The sequence below is a fragment of the Bubalus bubalis genome, chromosome 7 (assembly GCF_019923935.1).
Source record: "Bubalus bubalis isolate 160015118507 breed Murrah chromosome 7, NDDB_SH_1, whole genome shotgun sequence".
In the NCBI taxonomy this organism is placed as follows: domain Eukaryota; kingdom Metazoa; phylum Chordata; class Mammalia; order Artiodactyla; family Bovidae; genus Bubalus; species Bubalus bubalis.
In genome coordinates this window covers 8,371,219-8,383,637 of record NC_059163.1, presented here as the reverse complement: position 1 = coordinate 8,383,637, position 12,419 = coordinate 8,371,219, and positions in this window count along the sequence as shown.

Sequence of the window (12,419 nt, the reverse complement as noted above, 5' to 3'; positions counted from 1 at the left end):
CCTCCCACCCAGTACATGGGTCCCAGGAGTCGTACTTAGTGAAATAGAACTGACGGCTCTGCCTTGTGATTTTCTGGCCTCTTGCCTTGTTTTCTTAAACAAACTGTGAATACTTTGAGGCAGAGCTTGTTCATCAAGTTACCTCCATATTCTTGATAGAATTTTATTAGATGAGTGAATGAATCCCTATCATATAGACAAGGAGACTGAGAATCATAAAATATAAGCAATATCCTCATCTTCAAATGGTTGTAAAAAGTAAAAATGGGGTACAGATCCATATTAAAGTTTCTAGAGTTAGATTTTCAACTGCAGCCTGCTATACCTGCTTTGCTTATTTATTTGCTATAGACCATGCCATTGTGCAGGAGACAGGGATCAAGACCATTCCCATAGAAAAGAAATGCAAAAAAGCAAAATGGCTGTCTGGGGAGGCCTTACAAATAGCTGTGAAAAGAAGAGAAGCAAAAAGCAAAGGAGAAAAGGAAAGATACAAACATCTGAATGCAGAGTTCCAAAGAATAGCAAGAAGAGATAAGAAAGCCTTCTTCAGCGATCAATGCAAAGAAATAGAGGAAAACAACACAATGGGAAAGACTAGGGATCTCTTCAAGAAAATCAGAGACACCAAAGGAACGTTTCATGCAAGGATGAGCTCAATAAAGGACAGAAATGGTATGGACCTAACAGAAGCAGAAGATATCAAGAAGAGATGGCAAGAATACACAGAAGAACTGTACAAAAAAGATCTTCACGACCCAGATAATCACGATGGTGTGATCACTGACCTAGAGCCAGACATCCTGGAATGTGAAGTCAAGTGGGCCTTAGAAAGCATCACTACAAACAAAGCTAGTGGAGGTGATGGAATTCCAGTTGAGCTATTTCAAATCCTGGAAGATGATGCTGTGAAAGTGCTGCACTCAATATGCCAGGAAATTTGGAAAACTCAGCAGTGGCCACAGGACTGGAAAAGGTCAGTTTTCATTCCAATCCCAAAGAAAGGCAATGCCAAAGAATGCTCAAACTACCACACAATTGCACTCATCTCACACACTAGTAAAGTAATGCTCAAAATTCTCCAAGCCAGGCTTCAGCAATATGTGAACCGTGAACTTCCAGGTGTTCAAGCTGGTTTTAGAAAAGGCAGAGGAACCAGAGATCAAATTGCCAACATCCACTGGATCATGGAAAAAGCAAGAGAGTTGCATAAAAACATCTATTTCTGCTTTATTGACTATGCCAAAGCCTTTGACTGTGTGGATCACAATAAACTGTGGAAAATTCTGAAAGAGATGGGAATACCAGACCACCTGATCTGCCTCTTGAGAAATTTGTATGCAGGTCAGGAAGCAACAGTTAGAACTGGACATGGAACAACAGACTGGTTCCAAATAGGAAAAGGAGTTCATCAAGGCTGTATATTGTCACCCTGTTTATTTAACTTATATGCAGAGTACATAATGAGAAATGCTGGACTGGGAGAAACACAAGTTGGAATCAAGATTGCTGGGAGAAATATCAATAACCTCAGATATGCAGATGACACCACCCTTATGGCAGAAAGTGAAGAGGAACTCAAAAGCCTCTTGATGAAAGTGAAAGAGGAGAGTGAAAAAGTTGGCTTAAAGCTCAACATTCAGAAAACGAAGATCATGGCATTCAGTCCCACCACTTCATGGGAAATAGATGGGGAAACAGTGGAAACAGTGTCAGACTTTATTTTTCTGGGCTCCAGAATAGCTGCAGATGGTGACTGCAGCCATGAAATTAAAAGATGCTTACTCCTTGGAAGGAAAGTTATGACCAACCTAGATAGCATATTAAAAAGCAGAGACATTACTTTGCCAATAAATGTCCATCTAGTCAAGGCTATGGTTTTTCCTGTGGTCATGTAAGGATGTGAGAGTTGGACTGTGAAGAAGGCTTAGTGCCGAAAAATTGATGCTTTTGAAGTGTGGTGTTGGAGGAGACTCTTGAGAGTCCCTTGGACTGCAAGGAGATCCAACCAGTCCATTCTGAAGGAGATCAGCCCTGGGATTTCTTTGGAAGGAATGATGCTAAAGCTGAAACTCCAGTACTTTGGCCACCTCATGCGAAGAGTTGACTCATTGGAAAAGACTCTGATGCTGGGAGGGATTGGGGGCAGGAGGAGAAGGGGATGACAGAGGATGAGATGGCTGGATGGCATCACTGACTCGATGGATGTGAGTCTCAGTGAGCTCCAGGAGTTGGTGATGGACAAGGAGGCCTGGTGTGCTGTGATTCATGGGGTCGCAAAGAGTCGGACACGACTGAGTGACTGATCTGATCTGATCTGATCTGATAGACCAAACATGTCTCCCTCAAGCTTATATGCTGAAACCTAATCTCCAATGTGATGGTATTTGGAGGTGGGATCTCTGGGAGGTGATTTGTACCCTTATAAATGAGACCCCCATGAAGCTGTCTCAGCCCTTCTTCCATGTGAGTAATAGCAATAAGATGGTGGTCTATGAATTAGGAATGTAAGGGGCCATCAATGAACCAAATCCATCACCACTTTGATCTTGGACTTCTGACCTCCAGAACTGTGGGGACTAAATTTCAGTTTCTTGTATGCTACACAATTTATGGTATTCTGTTGGAGCAGCCTGAATGAACTAAGACAGTAGTGTTGCATATTAGACAATCACATAGTTTAGTGACTTAAAATAACCATGGTGCCCTAACTCTCCCTGGGGCCTCTCTTTCTCTTTGTATGTCTTCTCACACCCCGGGGAGTTTCCTCATGACTTGAGCTTGACAATGTATGGTAGCATCTCTTCCAGTATTGCAGTTAGCTCTCAAGGGGCAGTGCCAGGTCAATTAAAAGCTATGTTCATATCTGTGACAATGTCACTTCTCGTATTCTTCAGGTCAAAGCAATCATAGGGTTCATTCAGGTTAAAGTGATTGGAGAAAGTGAAAGTCGCTCAGTCATGTCTGACTCTTTACGACCTCATGGGCATAGTCCATGGCATTCTCTAGATCAGAATACTGGACTGCATAGCCTTTCCCTTCTCCAGAAGATCTTCGCAACCCAGAGATCGAACCCAGGTCTCCCACATTGCAGGTGGATTCTTTACCAGCTAAGCCACAAGGGAAGCTCAAGAATACTGGAGTGGGTAGCCTATCAATAAACTCTATTTTTGATTGGAAGAAGACAAAGTCATCTTCCAGAGGAACATGTGAAGTGGGAATTACTGCTATAGCTAATTTGGAAAATATAGTCTGTCACAAACCACACAGACCAGCTGAAGGTATGAAAAGAAAAATTTCTTCTGCCCTTCATTCAATAAATTTTCTTCACATAGTTTTATCATAATGCACACATTATATAAGTGATCAAGTCATGCTCCCTAGTTTCAAGGGACAACCTTCTAGTAGAAGAAGTGAGAAAAAGAGTTTATCAGTAAGGTTGTGCTGTGTAACAAAACACCTCAAAATCTGGTAGCTTGAAACCAACAACTGTTTATGTGGTTTATGATTCTGTGAGTTGATGATTTAGGCCGGGCTCCGGTGGGATATTCACCCAGATTCAGTCATGCTCACTTGTGAGTCAGTGGATGACTTGGTGATCTTGGTTGGCTGGGCTCTCGCACTTGTTTGGGGTTGGCTGGCTATAGGCAAGTCTAGAATAACCTTGGCTAGACATCATGGCTCTCCACCATGTGATCTCTCATTCACCAGCAGGATATCTTTCACCTGTTTTCACAGAAGAGCTATCAGTCTAAGAGAACAAGAGAGAGAGTGTGAGTCCTTTCAGGCATAGACTTGGAACTGACACAAAGTCGTTTCTGTTGCATTCTTTTGGGTTAATGCAAGTCACAAGGCCAGCCAAGATTTAAGAAGTCAGGAAGTGCAAAGGACAGGGATGCAAAATGACCATTATTTTTGGCCACTGTGAAATCCATATATGTTGATGCAGAGGGGGAATTGTGGTAAGCTATGGAGTGCGGAGAAAAGATATTTTATGAATCTGGGGCACCCAGAGGGCATGGAGGATGGGAAGTAGCATAAAAAAGGATCAGGATAAATTTCTCTTAGAAGTGGAATCTGAAGACAGATGGGCGTCTGAACCTGCATGGAGAACAGTAGGGAATGACTGCCCTTTCTTTATCAAAGTAGTCCTGCCAAGAAGAGTATAAAATAATTTTTTAATCACAATTAAAATATATTTAGGGACATGTTTGGCTGAGTCCCTTTGATGTTCGCCTGAAACTACCACAACACTATTAATTGGCTATACTCCAATACTCATTGGAAAAGACCCTGATGATGGGAAAGATTGAAGGCAGAAGAAGGGGACAGCAGAAGATGAAATGCCAGGTTAGCATCACTGACTCCATGGACATGAGTTTGAGGAAGCTCCAGGAGATGGTGATGGACAGGGAAGCCTGGTGTTTTGCAATCCATGGGATCACAAAGTGTTGGACACAACTGAGTGACTGAACTGGACTGATACTCCAATGCAAAATAAAAAGTTTGAAAAATATATATATATAACTAGGTTATAAAGAACCAAATTTGCATATATATCCACATAGCTTGTTTGAGAACCTCAGTGCTAAAAAAATATTCAAGATCTTTATTTCTTATTCCTGGTTAGGTGTCAGGAGACAATCAGGCAAGCCACATGGCCATGCTGAAAAACCAGCTGAGAAAATCAGAACCAGCAGGGATCCTGGAGATGAATTCCCTCAGGTCATTTCATAGATTTGAAGGTTAGAGATGAAATAGACTTGTCCCAGTGTATTTGTCAGCCAGGGCTGCCAAAACAAAATACCATAGACAGGGGGGTCTTAAAACAACAGAAATGTATTTTCTCACAGTTCTGAAGGCGAAGGCCCAAGATCAAAGTCTCAGCAGGTTTAGTTTCTTCTGAGGTCTCTCTCCTTGGCTTATAGATGTCTGCCTTCTTTGCTTTGTTTATTCTGTTATTAATATTATTGGAGTGTAATTGCTTTACAAGGCTGTGTTAGTTTCTACTGTACAGTGAAGTGGATCAGCTACACATATATCCTCTCCCCCTTGGAGCTTCCTCCCACCCTACCCCTCATCCACCCACCAAGGTCATCACAGAGCCCTGAGCGAGGTCCCTGTGCTATTCTGCGGAGTCCCACCAGCTAGCTGTTTTGCACATGTGTATATAGGAGAATCCCAGCCACCCAGTTCATCCCATACTCCCTTTCTCCCCATGTCCACACATCTGTCCTCTATTCCTGTCCTGCAGTTAGGTTCATCTGCCCCATTTTTCTAGATTCCACATAATGCTTTAATATTGTTTTTCTCTTTTTGACTTACTTCATTCTGTATGACAGACTCTAGGTCTTGCTATGACCCCACACAGTATTTCCTCTACGCTTATCTGTATCATAACCTTTTCTCTTTAAGGACACCAGTCAGATTGGATTGAAAGTGAAAGTCACTCAGTCATGTCCGACTCTTTGCAACCCCATGGACTATACAGTCCATGGAATTCTCCAGGCCAGAATAGTGGAGTGGGTAGCCTCTCCCTTCTGCAGGGGATCTTTCCAACCCAGGGATCAAACCCAGGTTTCCCACATTGCAGGCAGATTCTTTACCCGCTGAGCCACAAGGGAAGCCCGAGATTACTGGAGTGGATAATCTATCCCTTCTCCAGCGGATCTTCCTGACTGAGGAATTGAACTGGGGTCTCCTGCATTGCAGGTGGATTCTTTACCAACTGAGCTACTGGTTAGGGCCACCCTAAACTCCTCATTTTAAATGAATCAGCTCCCTAAAGGCCCTATCTTCAAATACAGTCGCTTCTGAGGTAATGGGGGCTTAGGGCTTCATCATGTGCATTTTGAGGGGGAAGTGACTACAATTCACCCCACAATACCATGGCCACATAATCAGAGTTGAATCTGGAAGCTCAGGTTTTTCTCTGTGAAACATGTAGCCTCTTGACTTTTAGATGAAAATTGCTTCTCTTCTGCTTCCCAGATGACTGTTGTTCCTAAAAAGAATGCTTGAATCTAATCGTGTCCCTGACCATGTATTCTGCTGTCTCCTTCCTTGGGGAAATCCACCAAAGTCAATAAAAAGACACAGGAAACTCAGACAGAGCCCAGAGGTAACAGACGACTCAGTGCAAAAACAAACTTGTTAGCCGTTGGCACATGTGAGGGATATTATCTTTAAATTAGTTGGGAAAATTAATATTGCTTGCTTGCTATGCTCACCCTTATTGTCTGCTCTGAGAATCAGCAGAGCCAGAGCCACCATAGATAATATTTTTTAATTAGAAGGAAAAATAACTTCTTGTGATTAATCTGCTTCTTTGGGGACTTGATCCAGGATCTCATAAATCTAAAGTGGAAGTATATGCTGGATCCATGACAGACTCCCTCCCCTTCGGCCAGCTCAGGAGAGAGCCCTGTGAAAGCAAGACAGACCCCAGACAAGGCAGATACAAGCCATGAGATCAGAGGTCCAGCTCCAAGAAGACACGGGTCTCAGCAGAGGCAGACTTTCTGGTAAGGAAATCTCCCATCATGTTCAAGAGAGCAGGTGTTGGTAGCAGAAGGTCTTAGGTAAGGTCATGGGCCTGCAACTTATTGGAGACCTTAAAAGAATGTCTGAGACTCAGGTTTCTCATTTTTAAAATGGATAGATAAACATCTATCTCAAAGAGAGCATTTCTGCGAAAGACTCTCTGAGCTCTGGAGCCAGGTTGCTTGGTTTTGAATTTGGAACACTCGACTTTCTTGTGACGTCAAGCCAGGCATTTAAATTTCTGTGCTTCTTCTCCCTTCTGTGAAATAGGACTGGTAAAGAGGGCCTGTCTCAAAGTGCTGTTGTGTGGACTAAATAAGTACATCAAGTGCTGGGGCAGGTATGGTAAACACCCAATAAACATCTGTTCTTACAAGGCCAGTGTATTAACACACACAATGTCCTCTGTGGTTGTTACAATGAAAGGGATCTTAGTGGTGGAATTGGGGGTTTCCCAGGTGGTGCAGTGGTAAAGAATCCACCTACCAGTGCAGGATACATAGGATATGTGGGTTCAGTCCCTGAGTTGGGAAGATCTCCTGGAGTAGGAAATGGCAACCTACTCCAGTATTCTTAGCCTGGAAAATTCCATGGACAGAGAAGCCTGGCAGGCTATGGTCCTTAGCGTAGCAAACAGTAGGACATGACTGAGCATGCGTGCAGTGGTGGAATGGTTCAGATTCCATTCTGAAGATGGAAAAATGGAGGTTTAGGAAGAGGATGAGACTTTCCCAAATCATAGAGTGAGTTTTTGGGCAAAGCTGGGTTCAGGATGCCAGTTTAGAACCCAGAGCCAGAAGTTTGTAAAAAAAAAAAAACAACGTGTGGTTTTAGAATTTCTGTCTGGTTTTGCTTGGCTTCCCTCATAGCTCAATTGGTAAAGAATCCACCTGCAATGAAGAAGACCCTGGTTCGATTCCTGAGTCAGGAAGATCCGCTGGAGAATGGATAGGCTGCCCGCTCCAGTATTCTTGGGCTTCCCTTGTGGTTCAGCTGGTAAAGAATCCACCTGCAATGTGGGAGACCTGGGTTTGATCCCTGGGTTGGGAAGATCCCCTGGAGAAGGGAAAGGCAACCAACTCCACTATTCTGGTCTGGAGAATTCCTTGGACTGTATAATTCCACAGACTCTATAGTCCATGGGGTTGCAAAGAGTCAGACACAACTGAGCAACTTTCACTTTCACTTTCATCTTCTAACAATCTGGAAAGAAGTCATCTTAGACCAGCACAGTGAGTGCTATAGGACTGAGAGTTGATATCAGGTCTAAACATGCTTTCAGGAGACAAGGAAAGGCATCGGTTGTGGGGAAAATGATAGTTTCACCCACACTTTGCTGTGATTTTCTCAGGCAGACCTAGGATCTAGTTTTAATCCTCTGCCAGATGTACCCAACATTGACCCACAAGGAACCTTTTCTATGTGACATTCTTATGACTGGAAAAAATCTCTAGATCCTTAAAAATGTTACTTATCTTTCCAGCCTCAACCCAAGCTGCCAAGGATCCACAAGAACAGTCAGGAACATACTTAAATAATGATAAATCAGATCAAGTTGTGTCCTTTGCACAAAACCCTTCAAAACATTGGTGCTTTCATTTGGGATATTCTAAGCAGATTCATCAATGACATGTACCATCTTCTGTGAGATCTTCCTCAAGTTTGCTCCTCTGCACTTACTGTTCTAGAATTGATCAGTTTACAATCATGCTCATTCATGAATCCCTCAGAAATTTGAAACCCTTTGTTTTCACTTTGAATCCTCAGCAACCAGCAGCTCACCAAGCACTCAATCCACATCTAGGAAATGTGTGTGTATATAACTGTCACTATTCAAAGAATAGTGCTTATTATACTATACTGTTATGTTCATAAGAACTCACTTGAGAGATCTCTTTCAGAATTTAGTAACAAGATTAAAAAATGTAAGTTTCTCCTGAGAGGAATTTGTCTATTTCTATCTCTCCTATAAAGAGGACTATGTTTGATTCTCTTTTGTGTCCTGGCCACAGGGAATTGCAAAGCCAAATCTGACACATAATTAAGGCAATGTTATTAACACTTGTAGTTCAAATGTTTCCCTTCTCCATCTTTCTTGAATCCTAAGTTTGTCTTTCTACATTTGGAATAGGTTTAGGGTTTTCTCAATGTTTAAAGTCACTCCCAATATATTTCAGAAAGATGTAAGAAATAAGTAAAATGTATAAATTAAAAAGTGAGACTACATATGCTTAGCATACTGAGTAGTAATGATGATGGGAAAAATGGAAAATTCATGAGGGTGAGGTCTGGAGAACTTTCAGGAAGAAACAGGACAAGTCTGCTTGGGGCCCCCCTATGTACTATGACATCCAGAGCTGAAGAAAATGCATAACATTAGGCTGAGCTATGGAGAAGGACAGGCAGACACTGGGGAGATTTCTATCCATCAAATCACTTGGAATTTATACTCTGAAACTTACTTGAAAATTGAATGCAAATTAAGGCCCAATCATCCTGCTTAGAAATCAGAGCCTTTGGAAAAAATAGGATTGCATTTCAAGCTTCCCACGGTTTTGTTGTTATTATTGCCTAATACTGCAATCATTTTTACCCTTTAAGTCATAGAATTCTACTGCCAGATGGGAATCTATCCTGGAGATTTTGTACCTGGATTCTATGGGTAGCTGTGGGTTTGAAATATGGGCTTTATGAAATCTGTTCTCCAGGAATATTACATGCAAAATGTGAACTTTTCTTGAGTCTAGAGTCTTCTCTAGATTCTCAAACAGGTCTGTGATACTGCACTTTCCCCTACCTCAACCTCCCTTTGAATAAAATGCTGACTGGCTTTGAGTATTGAGAGGTGTGAAAGATGAAGCTCAAAGGGAGAAAGTAACTTTCTCAAGGCCACAGCCAAAGCTGATGCCATAGCTGTGCCCTAACAGCAGACCTAGTTCCTGGCTCCCAGACTAGGATTGTTAAAGGGTAATACTGCCTGTAAGTCAGACAGCTGGTGCCTTCTGTGGCAAGGTGACTTTGCTCATCTACAGGTATCAGGTATCAGGTCTTTCCCTCACCCTCTTGCCACCTCAGAGGAGTACCCAGAACAACCTTAGTCATCTGTGCTGCTATGGCAAAAAAAAATTCCATAGATTGGGTGACTTATAAATGACAGATATTTATTTCTTTGCTGAAGAAGTCTCTTGAGAGTCTCTCCTAAAGAAAAACTATCAACCTAAAGAAAATCAACCCTGAATATTCACTGGAAGGACTGATGCTGAAGCTGAAGCTCCAGTACTTTGGCCACTGGATGCAAAGAGCTGACTCACTGGAAAAGACCAGAAAAGATTGAAGGCAGGAGGAGAAGGGGATGACAGAGGATGAGATGGATGGATGGCATCACTGACTCAATGGACATGAGTTTGAGTAAACTATGGGAGATAGTGAAGGACAGGGAAGCCTGGCGTTCTGCAGTTCATGGTGAGACAGACTCTGGCATGACTTAGAGGCTGAACAACAACAACAATTTATCTCTTATAGTTCTGGAGACTGCAAGTCTGAGGTCAGGGTGCCAACACATTTAGGCTCTGGAGAGGACACGTTTCTGTGTTGCAGTCTATCGACTTTGTATCCTCACATGGTAGAAAGCAGAGAGAGGTCTTGAGGTCTCTTTTATAGGGACACTAACCCCTTTCTTGAGGGCTTTGCTCTCATGAGTTAAATGCCTACCAAAGTCCCCATCTCCTGACACCATCATATTGTGGGTTAGGGTTCCCATGTATGAATTGTAAAGGGCACAGATACTCAAAATACTCAGATACTCAGATCTGGATACACAAATACTCAGAATAGAAAGAACATTCTTTGGAAATTGTTGCAGGTATTTGGGGACTTTTCTGGCTTACAGGGAAGCAAACCTCATTTGCACGGGTGCTTAAGAAGCAAAATGCTTTCCCTTTCGAGTTTCAGAGCCCATATTTCCTGCATAAGAACATAGCCTTCCCAAGGAGACAAGGAAAACTTGCCTCTCAGGACCCAGGCAGCAGGGTTACACTGGATGTTAAAGGGGTGTATTGTGCATTTACAGTCATGTTATGGACACTTTCAACCAAGGCAAGTTTTCACAGTAAATTTCTGCCTAAAGAGAAACTTCTTACACTTCATGGTTTCACAAAGAGGAAGAGAACAAGGTCTCTGTCCAAGCTGCATGTGGGTGACTGATTTCCACCTTGCTTCTCAGGTAACAAGAAGCCAAGCATCATGAAACAAGGATGACAGTCAGATGAGATACAGACTGAGACACGGAGCTTCCCTAGAATCCACATTAGCTGTCAAGGAAGCAAAATGCAGGCAGAGAGAGAGTTATGTGTCCCCTTCTGTCTTTTTAACATAATTCCATGGTTGGCAAAAAATCCAGACATAGTATTTGCATTTAATTTATGTGCTTGCCTTGGGGAATGATAAACTACCTTGAGTTGTTCTTGAGATTTGATTTGTATTTGTGTCTCTGAGCCAACAGATATGACAGATGAAGAAGGATTTGGGACAAGTTCCTTGTGAATTTTGGTTTGAAGCCACTATCCCTTGTATTTGGGGCTGGAGGGTATGAACTTGGGAATTATGAGCTCATTTCAGCATTCGCTGTGGTTCTACTTTATTTCAGGGACTCTCCTGAGTACAAGGGCTTTAAGGATGACTCATACCGCTTCTGATGTGGAGAAAAGTGAAAGTGTTAGTTACTCAGTCATGTTCGACTCTTTGCGACCCCATGTACTGTACCCTGTCAGGCTCCTCTGTCCCTGGGATTATCTAGGCAAGAATACTGGAGTGGGTTGCCATTTCCCTCTCCAGGGAATCTTCCGGACCCAGAGACAAAACCCGGGTCCCCTGCCTTCTGCCTTGTAGGTAGATTCTTTACCATCTGAGCCACCAGGGAAGTCCTCTGTTGTGGAGAAGCTCATGGTCTTCTGGGGATGATGGAGAGACAGCAGAGAAATGGCATGCAATCCAGTGACTGTCATGATAGAGACCTGAATAGGGGATTATGGTCATAGAGGAGATCTAACCCAGCAGGGAGGGACCAGGGGAGTCTTCCCTGATAAATAATCCCAGGCTGTCTAGAGAATGATAAAGGGGAGGTGAAAGCTTTATAGGCTGAGGGGGCAAGCGAAGTGCAAACACAGAGGTGAGGAACCATAGGGTGGGGGCAATGGCTCAAGGCGTTTCCTGCTATAGGAGGACAGGAACGTGAAGCAGGAGAGAGGGGAAGTTGAAGACACAGCGAGGAGTCATAATTCTCACCTCATCCAGGAATGTGGGGAAAAGAGCACCATTCAGCTTGGGAATGATGTGAAGAGATTTGAGTTACAGATTCTACTTGATAGGTTGGGAAAGGAGAGATTGCAGATAAGGAGATGAGCTGAAAGTCACTTCACTGAGAGCTGAAGGTCTTATCCAGAGTCAGAGGTCACAAGGAAGGAGAAAGAAACACATTGACAGGCGCTTCTAGAGAAATATCAGCTGATCTTGGGCTAAAGGAGAACTAGAGGAGCTTTTCTTCTGCTCCAAGATCTAGGAAAAGGGAACGAGGAAAAAAGATAAGAAGCCCAATTCTCTAATGCAACTCTAAAACCCTCTGTGTGAGTTACTTCTTCTTGCTTAGTTGCTAAGTTGTATCAGACTCTTTGTGATCCCATGCACTGCAGCACTCCAGGCTTCTCTGTCCTTCACTGTCTCCTAGAGTTTGCTCAAACTCATGTTCATGGAGTTGGTGATGCTATCCAACCAACCTGTCCTCTGTCGCCCTTTCTCCTCCTGCCCTCAATCTTTCCCAGCATCAGGGTCTTTTCCTATGAGTCAACTCTTCACACCAGGTGGCCAAAGTATTGGAGCTT